Source organism: Sander vitreus, chromosome 12, assembly GCF_031162955.1.
Source record: "Sander vitreus isolate 19-12246 chromosome 12, sanVit1, whole genome shotgun sequence".
Lineage (NCBI taxonomy): Eukaryota > Metazoa > Chordata > Actinopteri > Perciformes > Percidae > Sander > Sander vitreus.
The window spans coordinates 28991058-29006303 of record NC_135866.1 but is presented as its reverse complement, the minus strand read 5'-3'; the positions used below and the strand labels follow the sequence as shown (position 1 = coordinate 29006303).

General features: G+C 40.3%; 1 long non-coding RNA gene across 1 annotated transcript; it reads right to left on the bottom strand.

Moving 5' to 3' along the window:
- Positions 1-942: 942 nt before the first annotated feature.
- On the bottom strand, positions 943-11373 carry LOC144527033 (uncharacterized). Its single transcript, XR_013502789.1, has 3 exons — positions 11257-11373; positions 1851-2020; positions 943-1325 (listed from the first exon to the last, which is right to left on the bottom strand). It is a non-coding gene; the product is annotated as an uncharacterized LOC144527033 (long non-coding RNA).
- Between the last annotated feature and the right edge of the window lie 3873 nt (positions 11374-15246).

Sequence of the window (15246 nt, the reverse complement as noted above, 5' to 3'; positions counted from 1 at the left end):
ACCAAATGTATATTATCCCATACTGTAAGTGTGTGACTACATGCTGAACTGTTATGTATTGCTTTTGTAGATTAGATTCAACTTTATTGTCATTGTGCAGAGTACAAGTAACGTAGGAAAGCTTTTTTGCACACCTCTTTTGTCAGGCAGGTGCGTAGGATATGATCAATATATATATATATATATATATATATATATATATATATATATATATATATATTTAGAAAAATACAATCATATATATATATATATATATATATGATTGTATTTTTCTAAATTGCTTGCGTAATGTGCAGAGTACAAGTACAAAGACAGAGAAATGCAGTTAGCGTCCAACCAGAAGTGCAAAAAAAGCAGAAAAGTACAATGCAATATACAAGTATAGACAGGTGGTGCATAGACAGGACAATAAATATATTGCAGTGTTATAAGAGCAGAATAAATATGGCTATGTAATATGAACAATGTATGAACAACATGTACAGATATGTGCAATGTAGTAGCAGTGACAGTATACTAGTAGTAAGAATAATATAGATATAGATAGATGCAGTGTATTAACAGAATATATAATTTAAAAAAAAACAGAATAAATATGGATATACTGAATGAACCATATAGACAGATATGTACATTATGTACATATCTGTCTATATGGTTATGTGCAGTGTGGTCAACATTATAAGAGTAGTAAGAATAAATGTATGTGCAGGATGAATAGTACGAAGAGCAGTAGAATATGGCTATGTATAGGTGTTATTACAGTATGTACATCTGTAAATAAATAAATAGAACAGTATGGGTGGGGTAAGGTAGTGCAAATTGTCCAGGGGGTGGGCTTACTTAGGTTAAATTGTCACGGGGATGCAGAGCTAGAGTTTAGACGCATATACTATAGACACTTTCCTTAAATTTAACACTCTCAGAGTTCATTTAACACCGATGATTTTGCTGTGTATACGCTTACGAGAATACTTTGATTAGTTGGTGGAAGTAATTTACACTTGAATGAGCACATATTTGTGAAAGAACAAAGTTTTTTTTGCCAAGAATCAACTCAAAAAATTACATTAATAAAAGTATTTTTTAATGTAAGAAATAACCATGCATGTGCTGACTAGATCGATGAGGTGAGCTGTCCATAATCCCAGCCATCCACACACACAAACAGGTTGGCAGTGGACATACAGGAACCTGCCAGGCCTTTGGCTGTGGACATGGAGCAATCTGCCAGACCTCCAACGTCTACCGGAAGGCCGAGCGGCACATCTGTGCCTGGGCCTGTGCCGGTGCCTGTGCTTCCGTGGCATTGTCAAAAAAACAACCTGATGGGATAGTAACAGGTTATATTTATAATCTCAAGACAGTGTTCTGTGATGTCACTGATGATGTCACATAATCATTTATTTACAAATGTAAATGAACCACCAAATGGTGCCTTGTTGTAAGATTAGTTTTCAACATCCCATGCTTAGGGAACTATCCACTATAAGATCTTTGATGTGATGAAATACTGATGATGTATTTTAGATAGGCTACAATAAGGTAAGGTAAGTGTCCTGCTATGGAACAGTAACAGACATTTTCACAGTTGTAAAACATTCTAAACAAGTGGCCAGGCTGTTGCCTAGCAATGGAAGCTAAACCTGAACCACAGAGATGCAGTTCCAAGTAGCCTAACTAAAAATTCTGAGAACTGACAAAAAAGTGGGCTACTGTGGATAAAGTCATCTATTGTTACCAATTTCACATGAAATGAAGAGTCTAACTTGCTTGCCTGAGTAGAGCTGAAGTTTAGTGTCCACCCTGTTGTTGAAAGTGTAAATATGATCAGCTGTAACGTTACTTACCACCGGTGTTTGGGCAGAGACTCTGAGCGGTCTGCACTGTGGTGTGTTCAGCTACACAATCAGACGCTGGACAGCTGCACATCTTTAAACGTTAAAGTTGTATTCCTATTGTGAGTCCAAAGTGAGTGTGTATCCAGTGTGTGGCTCTTTGACTTCTTCTACGTAGCTCGCTGCATCGGTGTCAGAAGTGGGATCCAGCAGGTCATAAAATACAAATGGAAGAAGCAGTTGAAGTCATGGTAACCCAACAAATATAAATAAACATGAACCAGCCCAGTCTCATGGCAGTTCGTGAAATGGTTACGTTATTGAATCTACTGATTCGTGAACAGGACACGATTATGTAGTTTTTTACTGTGGTGATTCTGAATTTTAATTTAATGTATTTAAATGGGAAGCATATTTCGTGATCACAGCACGACAATGGTAGGGAGTGGTATGAAAAGCAGAAACTCCGTGCAGGGAGGTTGGTCGGGGTGGTGGATGGGTCAAACAATACAGGACTTTCACCTCGGAGAGCGGGGATCGTGTCTGGCGTGTTGCAGTTCCGGTCCGTCCTGTTGTTGTCGACGGCGTGTGGCGTTTATTATCCCCATTGTGGCGTTTAACTTCCCCGTTGTTGAGATACGATAAACCCAGATTGCCCATTAAGTCATGCTGTGATCAATAACTTATGTAGTGCACAAGACCCGAATGCACAATTGCACACTGCTGTGTCAAATTAACCCTTGGGTTGTCTTCGACCTCGACCATGAACTTCTTGTCCTTCTGTCTTATTTGACATTATACCTCAATTTTTGAGTTAATAAAGAAGTAATTAAGAATTATTTTGACTAATAGTTCAGAGGATGTTGAGTGGATCACAGACTGGTATCGGTCAGTAAGTTGTAAGTTTAGTCAGGATATACTGTTTTGAATTTCTTTTTTCAAATGCTATAAAATTGAATTAAACCCCCAAAACTCAATAAAAGTAATCATTAATTTTTTTTTCCTGGGTTGAACATTGTGGTTCCATACGTCCAATGTACATCCATGCAGCCATGTTATTTTGTTGTCACAAATGTTACCTTTGCTTAAACTCAGCACATTCAAGCCACTCACAATGATCACGCTTGATACCAACAGGTGGAAAAAGAACTTGGATCCTTTATTTAATTAAAACATCTGATCAGCAGAGAAGCATTCCATCAGGCCTGCATTTTGCACCTGCATCATACAGGTGTTAATTTAAAAAAAAAAGAAACGTAGTAAATGGACTGTTTTTATATAGCACTTTTCTAGTATTAACAACTACTCAAAGTGCTTTTACATAGTACAGGAACCATTCACACACTGTGGCCGAGGCTGCCGTACATCAGATAAACACTCGCACACTCACAGATGAAAGAGAACCCACTCCGATGGCACAGCATCAGGGGTAACTGGCCACGTTCGAAAATCGTGACCTGTACACGAATCAATAAATCAAAATAACATGACTAATTCACGAACTGGCGTGAGACCGGGTTGGAATAGAGAAGATATTTGAACTAAAGAGATATCACCATGAAACGTAGATGATTAAGACAATATCTTAAGCAATAAACACCTAAATGTGTATTTTAGATGATTTATTTCCCCACTAGTTTGAAAAAAGACATTATATGGAAGCAAAATAGACCCAAAACTCGAAAATTGAAGAATGATGTTTTTGCCTGTAGTGTCTCCGTGTCTCAGCATCGGGAGCAAATCTGGATTCAGTGTCTTGCCAAAAGACACTTCCACATGGTGACTGCAGGGGCCAGGGATTGAGCCACCAACCTTCCAATTGACAAAGGGCCACTTTACCACATGAGCCACAGCTGCACCTGTGTTTGATATGATGACCGTGATGAATTTAGTGCTCCTGCCAGAGTTTCTGAAGTTGAACTTTGTTTTTTGTACCGAAGAAGGCGTCTATGCAGTGCCGGTAGGATCAAAAATAAAACGCCTCTCTTGTAGTACTGACATTTAGACACTAGATGGCAGTGTGTGCAAATAATTGAGACATTTTATTTGTTCCCATTCAACCTTGTACAGAGTGTGTTTCCTGAATTGAACTAATGAACAGCATAAAGTTACCTAGCCCTTGTGTTGTCCTCGGATCAAATTTGACCCGTTTTCAAAGTTTTTTATAACAGAAATATGGGTTTCTTTGAACCAAAATGCCCAAATATAACATGGATGCATGGATGTACGTTATATGGAACCCATACAACGTTCTTTGCAGGTAAAACTAATGATTACTTTCATTTTGGGTGTTTTATTAAATTTGAACAACATGTTTAAACAGTTTTAAAACAGTATCGTGACTAAACTTTGACATAAGTCAATAATAAGTCTGTGATCCATTCAACATCCTTTGATCTTAACTATTAGTCAAAATTATTCATAATTTCTTCCTTTTTAACTCAAAAATTAGGTATAATGTCATCTAAATGAGGTTTATTGACGATGAATTTAAAACAAAACGTTGAAAAAAGTGACAAAAACTTATTGTTAAGTGTCAAAAGCATAAAGAAAGAGCCAAAAATGCTGAAAAAAGCACCAGAAATTCAATTTCACTTTTGACGTGGATGGACAACAAGTTCATGGTCAAAGGGCTAAAGACTAGATGGACCTCTCCTTCTCAGTACCTCAAGCTCTTTGTCAATCGTTATGTCGTTATATTTTGTATCATATAGCCTACATTTCCTTCTGATCAGTACTTCCTTGGCGGATAAAGGTTGTGGGACTCTTTTGGGGAGACTTTCAACATTTCCTCAACTACAATTCATAGGCAAGTTTTGCTGTTGTTGTTACTTTGTAGAGCAGTGCCTGAATTGGACCAACAAAGGTAAGTACCCTAATTCAGCAGTTTCATGACATGACCGGCGCATATGTCTTGGATATATTTATACTTATATCATGTAGGGGTGACCCCGAAATAGTTGACCATTCAAACCATTTCAACTACAGAGCCTGATTCAAATGCCAGTCTGACAGTCAAACAAACCCTGTTCCATTAAGGCTGTATGTGGGTGCTGAATGTTTGATTTTACATAGAAGTGCTTGGTTTTTCCCAATACATCCTGATACATCCCAATACATTCGGTCGATAGTCGAATCTCAGGTTGAAGAGGAACAATGCGGATTCCGTCCTGGTCGTGGAACAACGGACCAGATCTTTACTCTTGCAAGGATCCTGGAGGGAGCCTGGGAGTATGCCCAACCAGTCTACATGTGTTTTGTGGATCTGGAGAAGGCGTATGACCGGGTGCCCCGGGAGATACTGTGGGAGGTGCTGCGGGAGTACGGGGTGAGGGGGTCCCTTCTCAGGGCCATCCAATCTCTGTACGACCAAAGCGAGAGCTGTGTCCGGGTTCTCGGCAGTAAGTCGGACTCGTTTCAGGTGAGAGTTGGCCTCCGCCAGGGCTGCGCTTTGTCACCAATCCTGTTTGTAGTATTTATGGACAGGATATCGAGGCGTAGTCGGGGTGGAGAGGGGTTGCAGTTCGGTGGGCTGGGGGATCTCATCGCTGCTTTTTGCAGATGATGTGGTCCTGATGGCATCATCGGCCTGTGACCTTCAGCACTCACTGGATCGGTTCGCAGCCGAGTGTGAAGCGGCTGGGATGAGGATCAGCACCTCTAAATCGGAGGCCATGGTTCTCAGCAGGAAACCGATGGAGTGCCTTCTCCAGGTAGGGAATGAGTCCTTACCTCAAGTGAAGGAGTTCAAGTACCTTGGGGTCTTGTTCAGCAGTGAGGGGACAATGGAGCGGGAGATTGGTCGGAGGGAATCGGCACAGCAGGTGCGGTATTACATTCAATTTATTGCACCGTTGACGAAAAAGAGAGCTGAGCCAGAAGGCAAAGCTCTCAATCTACCGGTCAGTTTTTGTTCCTACCCTCACCTATGGTCATGAAGGCTGGGTCATGACCGAAAGAACAAGATCCAGGGTACAAGCGGCCGAAATGGGTTTCCTCAGGAGGGTAGCTGGCGTCTCCCTTAGAGATAGGGTGAGAAGCTCTGTTATCCGTGAGGAGCTCGGAGTAGAGCCGCTGCTCCTTTGCGTCGAAAGGAGCCAGTTGAGGTGGTTCGGGCATCTGGTAAGGATGCCCCCTGGGCGCCTCCCTACGGAGGTGTTCCAGGCACGTCCAGCTGGGAGGAGGCCTCGGGGGAGACCCAGGACTAGGTGGAGGGATTATATCTCTAACCTGGCCTGGGAACGCCTCGGGATCCCCCAGTCGGAGCTGGTTAATGTGGCCCGGGAAAGGGAAGTTTGGGGTCCCCTGCTGGAGCTGCTACCCCCGCGACCCGACCCCGGATAAGCGGATGAAGAAGATGGAAGAAGATGGATCCTGATATATAAGTCTTTGTCGGTATAAACATCAGCCTCTTAATAATACTGTTAATAAAATCAAGATGGACAAAATCAAGTGTGTCAAAAGCTCCATGACAAAAGTGTCAGTACTCGGAGTCGGTACTGACCCATTTCCGGCACTCTTGTAGAGTAAAATTTTAGGGTCTTGCAGAAAACAAATCATATGTCTCCAAAAGACTAGTCTATATCCACGACGTTCCACTTCCGGGATTGCTCTGGTGTCGCCGGAAATTCCGCCGGATGCACTCTTTTCGGCCAGATGCACTCTTTTTGGCCAAATGCACTCTTTTTGGCCAGATGTCCGTTACCTTGGGCTTCCTTTGTGTTGCTGTTCTAAACTCCGGTAGATTTCTGAGGACTATGGTTAACTGCTCCTCAGATCTCTGCAGGGTAAATCCTGACAGCTAGCTAGACTATCTGTCCAATCTGAGTTTTCTGTTGCACAACTAGAACAACCTTTGAACATACACATGTTCCACCAAAACAAGTTCCTTCCCGAGGCTATTTTGCAGCGGCACCGTTGCTCCGTCCGGCGCTTAGTGCCGCCCAAGACGATTGTGATTGGTTTAAAGAAATACCAATAAACCAGAGCACGTTTTCTTCTGTGTGGACTAGCCAGACCTTCCTCTGCAGCACTGTGGAGGAAGGTCTGGCAAAGCGAGACTACCAAAAACAACAACCTTTTAGAAACTCTAAAAAACTGCCTTTGTGTGAAGCTGTTTTACACTGTGGTATCTCTACAGCACATTTACTTAATGAAAATGCATCGTCCTCCATTGTTAGTTTCGAAATGTGTTTATTATCAACATCTCGGCTGCTCTGAAAGGGATTCCCAGGGTGAGGAGAGGCTAACTGCAACCCCCCCTTCTCCCTCCTCCCTCCAGCAGGAAGTATGGAGAGGTCAGTTTGTTCTGGCAGACGCTATGGCCTGCGGACCCAGCTGTACTAGACCTCTGCTCAGACCTGTTGATAAATCCTGTGTCTTCTGAGATGTCCCACTGCAGAGAACTGTGTATGAACTACAAGTGACCCTTCACATCTACAGCGCTCTCTGTCTCTGTTCACTAACATCCAGTGCTTACAAGGCTGTAAAAGCCTCTGGTTGTTTATCTTTAAGGGTCAGTTCACACAAAATTGCTGTAAATCTCTTTTACTGACAGTCGTCTCAAGCCATGAAGGGCATTTTGGTTTCATGTGCTGAGATATGGATAATTCAGATCCAAAATATAAGTTGAAATAATTCATATAGCAACATCCGGGCTACTTATAGGCAGCCAATCGAGCCTAATCACGCCTTTGATCAAACTGTCTTCTGGCCTATCAGAGCATGGTCTGTCAGTCATGTGATCCTAGAAAGCAGCTTTAAAATATTTACTTAAAGATGACTGCCAGGGAAAACGACGGGGCTCTGGTAATTAATCCAATTTTCAAAAATTTTAATTTTTGGATCTGAATTTGTGACTGTTGGAATAAAAAATATAATGAAATTCAGCTTGTCAAGTTGAAAATCAAGAAATCAATTTTTTTTTATTTCAATTCGGAACAAATAAATTCAGATACATGGTTTTCAAAGTAAACAATTTCAATGTTAGGTATTCAGTGGCTGTACAAACATTAAAATACTTATGTCTCTTATTTGCTTCAATATGTGCACTTCAGAAAGTTATGCCACCACATGATGGAGGGAATTAATTCTAGTTTATGTAAATTTTCTGATGTGGTACATTTAAACGTTGTTGTCACACTTTAATTCTCTTCCCTTATTTGAGGTGAAAATTATGTTTCAGATTATTCATTTCATTCCTTCATCTTGTTATGTGATTTTTATCTTTATATTTAAAAGTGTGTTTGGTGCAAGTTGAGTGCACATACAGTAGTAAACATCCTGTAATAGCAAAGGATGCATGTGATGATGTGCCGATGAATCATCCGGTTGAACTTCTACACCTTTTGATTATAATTCTGTCTGTCTGTTGTTGCCACACGCAGTGGATAGATAGCTTTATTGAAGTGCATTTACAGTATGGCCTGAGGTTAAAGAAAAGAAGCTGTTTCCAGACATCAGAGTCAAGTTCAAAAGCAGCTTTGAAGCGTTTGGTTCTGGTGATGTGGTGTGGGGACAAACCAGTCATCACCATTATTTAAGCATTAATTATACTATCTAAACTGAAAGGTTTACTGCATGAACTGCTGCTGAGTACTCAGTATCCAAATAATACTTGATTATAATCAGTGGTGTAGTCATATAACATATTGCAGTGGGTGTACTGTACTGTATATTGACCAGAATCTGCCTTTGGGGGAGGAGGGGGCCATGTCATAGTCTGGTTGTCCTCCCCCAGGGAAGTTTTAAGCATCAATGACTTAATTTCCTGCATTCGGATACACTTCTATGCACAGTGGAAATACCTTTATTTAGCCTATGTGAAGAACTTAAATAAAACTTTAAAGAACTTTATTATCAAAAAAAGTCATTTATTGTTTGTACATTTTTAAGGTGAAATGAGACTAATGACAGTGTACCTGCAGTTTTATTGGAGAAAAATAATTGTTTCATCCAAATGATTTAGAATTTGAACAAGTTTAAGGCAAAAAGTTAGGTAAAGTTATCCACTTTTCCTATTCATTAATTTACGGCTTCAAAAAAAGTCTATGGAAAATTGTAACCAAATCACTGCAGTTGGAGTCTTGAGTTCCTTTTCAATCACAATCAAACCTTTACTCGACTGATCTATATTCTACTTTCTCCAGACTTCATTACACCTGAATGATTGAGATAAACGTAACCTGACATACTTCTACATCAGTGTAGGAAACAAATGCCATGATTTAGTATATTTACTAAAATATAGGCCTAAAGAACAGATGATAAATAAAACTCCTTCATCGCAGTGTTTTCAGTATTTTCTGTCTCTCTAAGGGCTTAATAATAATAACCGGGCCCGTCATGCCCTTCCCAGGTTGAAAGAGTTTGCTGCGTCATCATTTGTCGGTAAGTGGTTAAGATTAACATTTAGCTTTCGGTAATCACAGGGAGTTGAAGACAGGCTTGACTGCATGTAATTATCAGCCTCTCCCTCCCTCTCCCTCTCCCTCCATCAGTCTTTGAGGAGACATTCAGGAGTCTTTGGGGTCCTTGAAGGTTTACCAGGATCCACTGTGGGGGTCTCCCAATGATTAATGATGGGCTTGTTGGGGCCCTTACTGAGGTCGATCCACAGGTTTCTTTTAAGCAGTTGTGATGTCGGTATGATGGCCGAGTGGTTAAGGCGTTGGAGTCAAAAGCCATTGGGGTTTCCCTGCGCAGGTTCAAACACTGCTCGAATGAAGAGGGTTAACACTAGGGCTGCTGTGCCTTGCTTCATTCAGGGGGTAGTTCAATAAACTTATTGAATGTGGATATTATGCACACTGCTCCAAAAGCAGATCAGCTACTGCAGTCCAAACAGAAAATCCATTTTGAGCTGAAGTTGTTAAAACTTTTTGACTCTTTACCTGCAAATCATGAATACGTCTACAGCCTCTGTCAAACACATGCTGATTAGCTTTAGATTTCTGGATGTATTTCATGTTCAAAGCATCAATTGGTTTCCAGTTTCATTTCAATCTGCCTGATGACGTTCCAGTACCGAAATGTTGCCAGCTATTCAATTTATTTTTGCAAGTTAGACAGTGTGCTGGAGTTTCTTAACAACTTTTGACCTATTTGTCCCACTCCGACACACATGTCAACAGTTGTCAACAAAATGGGTAACTATTTAATGTGTCGAATAATCTGTGCGTCTTTATACAATAGACAATCTGAGATTTTGCAAGTAGCATTAGCTGGGTATGTCATATGAATTCGAGGGACTGTCCTCTCCCGAAAAACGCTCCCATAGGTCGTTTGTCCAAACAGCAAATTACGACACATCTTTACGTTTCTAGTTGCCATGCCCTCTAGTGGCCGTAGTAGTTATGACGGAAGAAAAGCAGGAAGTATGCTGACGAAGTAAAAGAGTGCCAAATACCTAATAAGAACGCAGGTTCGGGGGGGTGGATGAGAAATAAAAGAAAAGGCGTTATTTATTTATTGTTATTTACGGACAAACTGAGTCACAGGTTTAGATTAGTGCTGTCAAACGATTAAAATATTTAATCGTGATTAATCGCATTAATGTCATAGTTAACTTGTAATTAATCGCAATTAATCGCACATTTTTATCTATTCTAAATGTCCCTTGATTTCGTTTTGTCCAATTATTTTTTCTCATTTCTCATGCGAAGCGAATCAGCTAGACCCTCGTCCTCCACAACGTTAACAGGTCTACATGCAGTAGCCACCCATTTAGCTATGGCTGCAGTAAGTTTGTTCTTAGTTGTGGTATCCATGTGCTTCTGTCTGAAGTCATCCATTGTCGCCTGGCTTTGACAAGGGGACGAAAAATTGTGCTTAAATTGGAGTTACATCCAGATTACTTTTATTTGAGTTTCTCACTGTTAAATAGGAGACAGAGCAGTTTTTTTCACTGTGATGGAGCACAAAAATGACCGTGAACAGAGGGTTCTTTTTCTTTTCTTTTTTAAGATTACTTTTTTTGGGCTTTTATGGTCTTTATTTAATAGGACAGATTTAGGCAGTAAAGTGGGAGAGAGAGAGAGAGAGGCTGTTGTGGTAAGAACTGAACCTTTGTACATGGGGCACACGCTCTACCAGATGAGCTACGAAGGCGCCCCAAACAGAGGGTTTGAAGTTGATATTTTTTTGCATGTGTAGCACCGAAAAGGAGCTCATAACCGAGTCTTTCTTCTACTTACTTAAAGTTATTTTCGCTCTCAACAATCTAAAATCGTCAGTGGCATTTGATTGTCTTTCTAGTTAGATATTTCATGTTCACCTGTTCATATACAAGGGATAGACAGTTTATTCAGAGTTTACGCTGTACGAGAATCTGTGGAACAGATTTATTTTTTATTTAGACATTTTATAATAGAGGATAGACCCTTTTGAGATGCATCGTGCCAGATCAAATTGACATTACCTTGCTTTCCATCCTCTCCTTCTCCTCCAGGTGTTTTATGTCTGTTGTGTGTCAGTCCTCCACTCTCTCTCCATCCTCCTGTCAGCGTGATGCCGGTGGCAGGAAGTCGTGTTTGGCTTCACCACTGACACACTGGAGTCGCAGGAGTCCCAGCCGCGTTATCTCACATCTTTTCGGAGAGGAAATGTTTGTCTTCCTCATCCTGTTTTGGGCCGTTTGAGAGTTTTAAATATGCTGGCAAAGAATCAAACAACAAGAGACAACTGGCTCCTATAATGCCCTCGTAGTTCTCCATGATGAGTTCAAAGAACCAAGGCAGTAACGGTCCCTATCTGTTGTCATGGTGCTGCGTACAGTCCTTTAAAGTGTTGGACCACCTAAAGATCTCAGCCTGAACTGATATGTTTGTATATTTGTACATTTCAGCTGGCAAAAGTCAATATTTTGTGATGATGTGTAATCAATCTTTACATGTGTTCATTTTCTGCCATTCAGCGTGCAGTCTTTTTTGATCCCACCTATGGAAATTTTCCATTTTTCCCATTGCTTTAACCTACACGTGAGGCACTCACACACTTAAGCTAAATGATGGAAGAAAACTCATGAGATTTGAGAGTCAGAAAAGTCAAAGATAAAAGATGGACAGTCTGAGTCACCTGCAGCACATAGAGGAATGGGAGATGAAGATGTCAGACGTCAGAAACACAACTGGGGAGTCTTGGTGTTGGGCATACAATTGATAGATGAATAAAGACTAAACTAAACTAAACTGCCCCTAACCTGACGTAACCTAACTTAACTCCTCTAAACTACAGTAAAACACTCCAAACTTTCCTTAACTTTCCTATAGTAAACTAAACTAAACCGCTCTTAAACTAGAACTAATGTGGCCTAGCCTAACTTTACTTTAATAAACTAAACTAAACCTGGCCTAACCTAGTCTTGCATAGCCAGACCAATCTCTGCAGCGTGTCAGGCTTGATCACACTGTGCGCTGTACAGCCAAGAAGCCAGACTAGGTCTAGTTTCACATTGCCAGACCACAGCGCTGTGGAGGAGGGTCTGGCGAGTCCACACAGCATTTCCTGGATGGGAGAAAAGCGTGCTCTGGTTTATTGGCATTTCTTTAAACCAATCGCAATCGTCTTGGGCGGTGCTAAGCGCCCTACAGAGCAACGGCGCCTCTGCAAAATAGCCTCGGGACGTACTTGTTTTGGTGAAACGTGTAGGTTTAAAGCTTGTTTTAGTCGTGCAGCAGAAAACTCAGATTGGACGCATAGTCTAGCTAGCTGTCTGGATTTACCCTGCAAAGATCTGAGAAAAGGTTAACCATACTCCACAATAATCGATCTGAGTTTTAAATGGCAACACAAAGAAAGCCCAAGGTAACAGATATCCAGCCTAAATGAGGGACATCTGGCGGAATTTCTGGTGGCACCGGAGCAATCCCGGAAGTGGAACGTCATGTAAATATAAACTAAACTAGGCCTACAACTGTGATGGCCAAGCGCTTAAGGTGTTGGACTTGAAATCCAATGGGGTTTCCCCAAGCAGGCTCAAACCCTGCTCACAGCAACTGAAAAGGATTAACAAATAAAGTTTGTTTTGTACTTTCTGAAGTAATTGAATGTGATCATCGTAATTAAATCCAAAAGCAGATCAGCTACTGCTGTCAAAAACAGAAAGTCAATTATGAGCTGAAGTTGTTTAAACTTGAAGAACAATACAGTACCTGCACATTTTGACTCTTTACCTGCAAATCATGAATATGTCTACAACCTCTATCAAATGCATGCTGATCAGTTTTACTTTGCAACTTTTGACCTATTGGTCCCACCAGGGGAATAGCACAAAATTCTGGGCCCTGTAGAAAGGCATTTTTTATGGGTCCCTCCCCGCATCCACAGCTATTCATTCTAGCATATTTTTGGGCCCTCCTCACATGAGGGCCCTGGCTACTCAGTCCCTTTTTTCCCCCCAGTCCGACGCCCCTAGGTCCCACTCCGACGCACCTGTCTCACATTATAGATGTGCAAAGTATTTTTCTGTTCTGAAATACCAAACTCTTTGTATTCTCTTGCTTGAGCTGTGTAATCCATCACCATGAATATAGCTACATCTTTGGGTCAATGTTACAGTATGGTTGTATGATAGTGTAAAGAGCAAGTTGATGTAAAAAGTCAATGGGTACAGTCAGCGTACATGATTAGTAGTGAACAGTAGGGCTGGGTATTAGCACTGATTTTCCAATTTGATTACATTTCCAATTTGATAACAATAAGGTTAGGGAAATTTCAGTTACAATACCAATTTTGCTATATATCTATCTATATATATATATATCTATCTATATATATATATCTATCTATATATATATCTATCTATATATATATATATATATATATATATATATATATATATATATATATAAAATGTATTAAAAAAAGGTGCCCGGGTAGCTCACCTGGTGGAGCGTGCGCCCATATATAGAGATTTACTCCTCGACACAGCGGCCTCGGGTTTTACTCCAACCTGCGGCCCTTTGCTGCATGTCATGCCCCCTCTCTCCCCCTTCATGTCTTCAGCTGTCCTATACAAATAAAGGCCTAAAATGCCTCAAAAAAAATATCTTAAAATAAATAAAATGACAAAAAAAAAATAACAAAAAAATTAAATATATAACAACAAAAAACAACAAAATTTCAACATAACACTCGACCCGTTCGAGAAAGGATAGGTAGAAGCCCTAACCTTATCAGGTCCTACCCCCAGTCCTTACCACATCTTATGCTACGTTTACATGTGGCCGGCTATTTTCATAAACGGACATTTCAACCTCTCCGTTTTAAAAAATAATATTGTGCACAGCTGTCAGTTTTCAGGAAAGTGTTTTTTTGCATGTACCCGTATATATAATTCTTCGTTTGCATGTAAACGAAGGGCACAAACGAAGGGAAATGTCTCCGTTTTTCAAAATAACCATGTACGTGTAAACAGGGCCTAAATCACAGTCAAACAAGATAAATCAAAAAGATTATTTAAAATAATACAAAAATACTACTCCAATTTACGTCCTACTTTATCTAGATATAAGGATAAGGAAGAACAAACAAAACAAAAACAATTAGCAGTAACATCAGTGTAACTCTCTTTCATCACTTGTTTTGTACTTAAAAAAAAAAATCTTTTGTACCTTTTTTTAAATTGTTTGATCGATTCATTCAGACGATTCCACGAAAGCACCCCACAAATCGAAGTACACATGCTTGTATGCTTTGTCCAAGCATACTGTTGTTTCAAATTTAAAACCCCTCCCAAATAATACAACCCCCCTCTCTATCTGCAAAAAGTTGTTGTAAGTTTCCAGGCGTCTGTTTAGTTTTTGCTTCATAGATTAATTGTGCAATCTTAAAATTAGATCTTTATATTTTAAGGTGTGTAATTTTAAATACAGTAAATTGGTATGCTCATGATGTCTTACATTGTTTACTATCCTAATTGCTCTTTTTTGTAGTGTGCTTAGTGATTTAAAAGAGATTCTCAGAGAACTTCTGCAAATTGTAAAAGCAAGAAGCAAACGTCAACTATTTTTTGTATAATGCACCAGGTTAAAGGAACACGCCGACTTATTGGGACTTTGGCTTATTCACCGTAACCCCCAGAGTTAGACAAGTCGATACATACCCTTCTCATTTCTGTGCATGCTGTAACGCTGTCTGACGCCCCCGGCATTAGCTTAGCCTAGCACAGATCATGCAGGTAACTGGTTCTAACTAGCCGACTGCTCCGAATAAGTGACAAAATAACGCAAACATGTTCCTATTTACATGTTGTGATTTGTATAGTCACAGCGTGTACAAGTAATGCCATGATCACCAGTCACGTTCGCTACTAACTAGCTATTCACATTGGTTTTGTTGACGGAAGTAACTGTGCTTTTTGGTGTTGCCCTAATCACTCCGCCCAAGTAGCAGTGCTTCAACTTTCTGA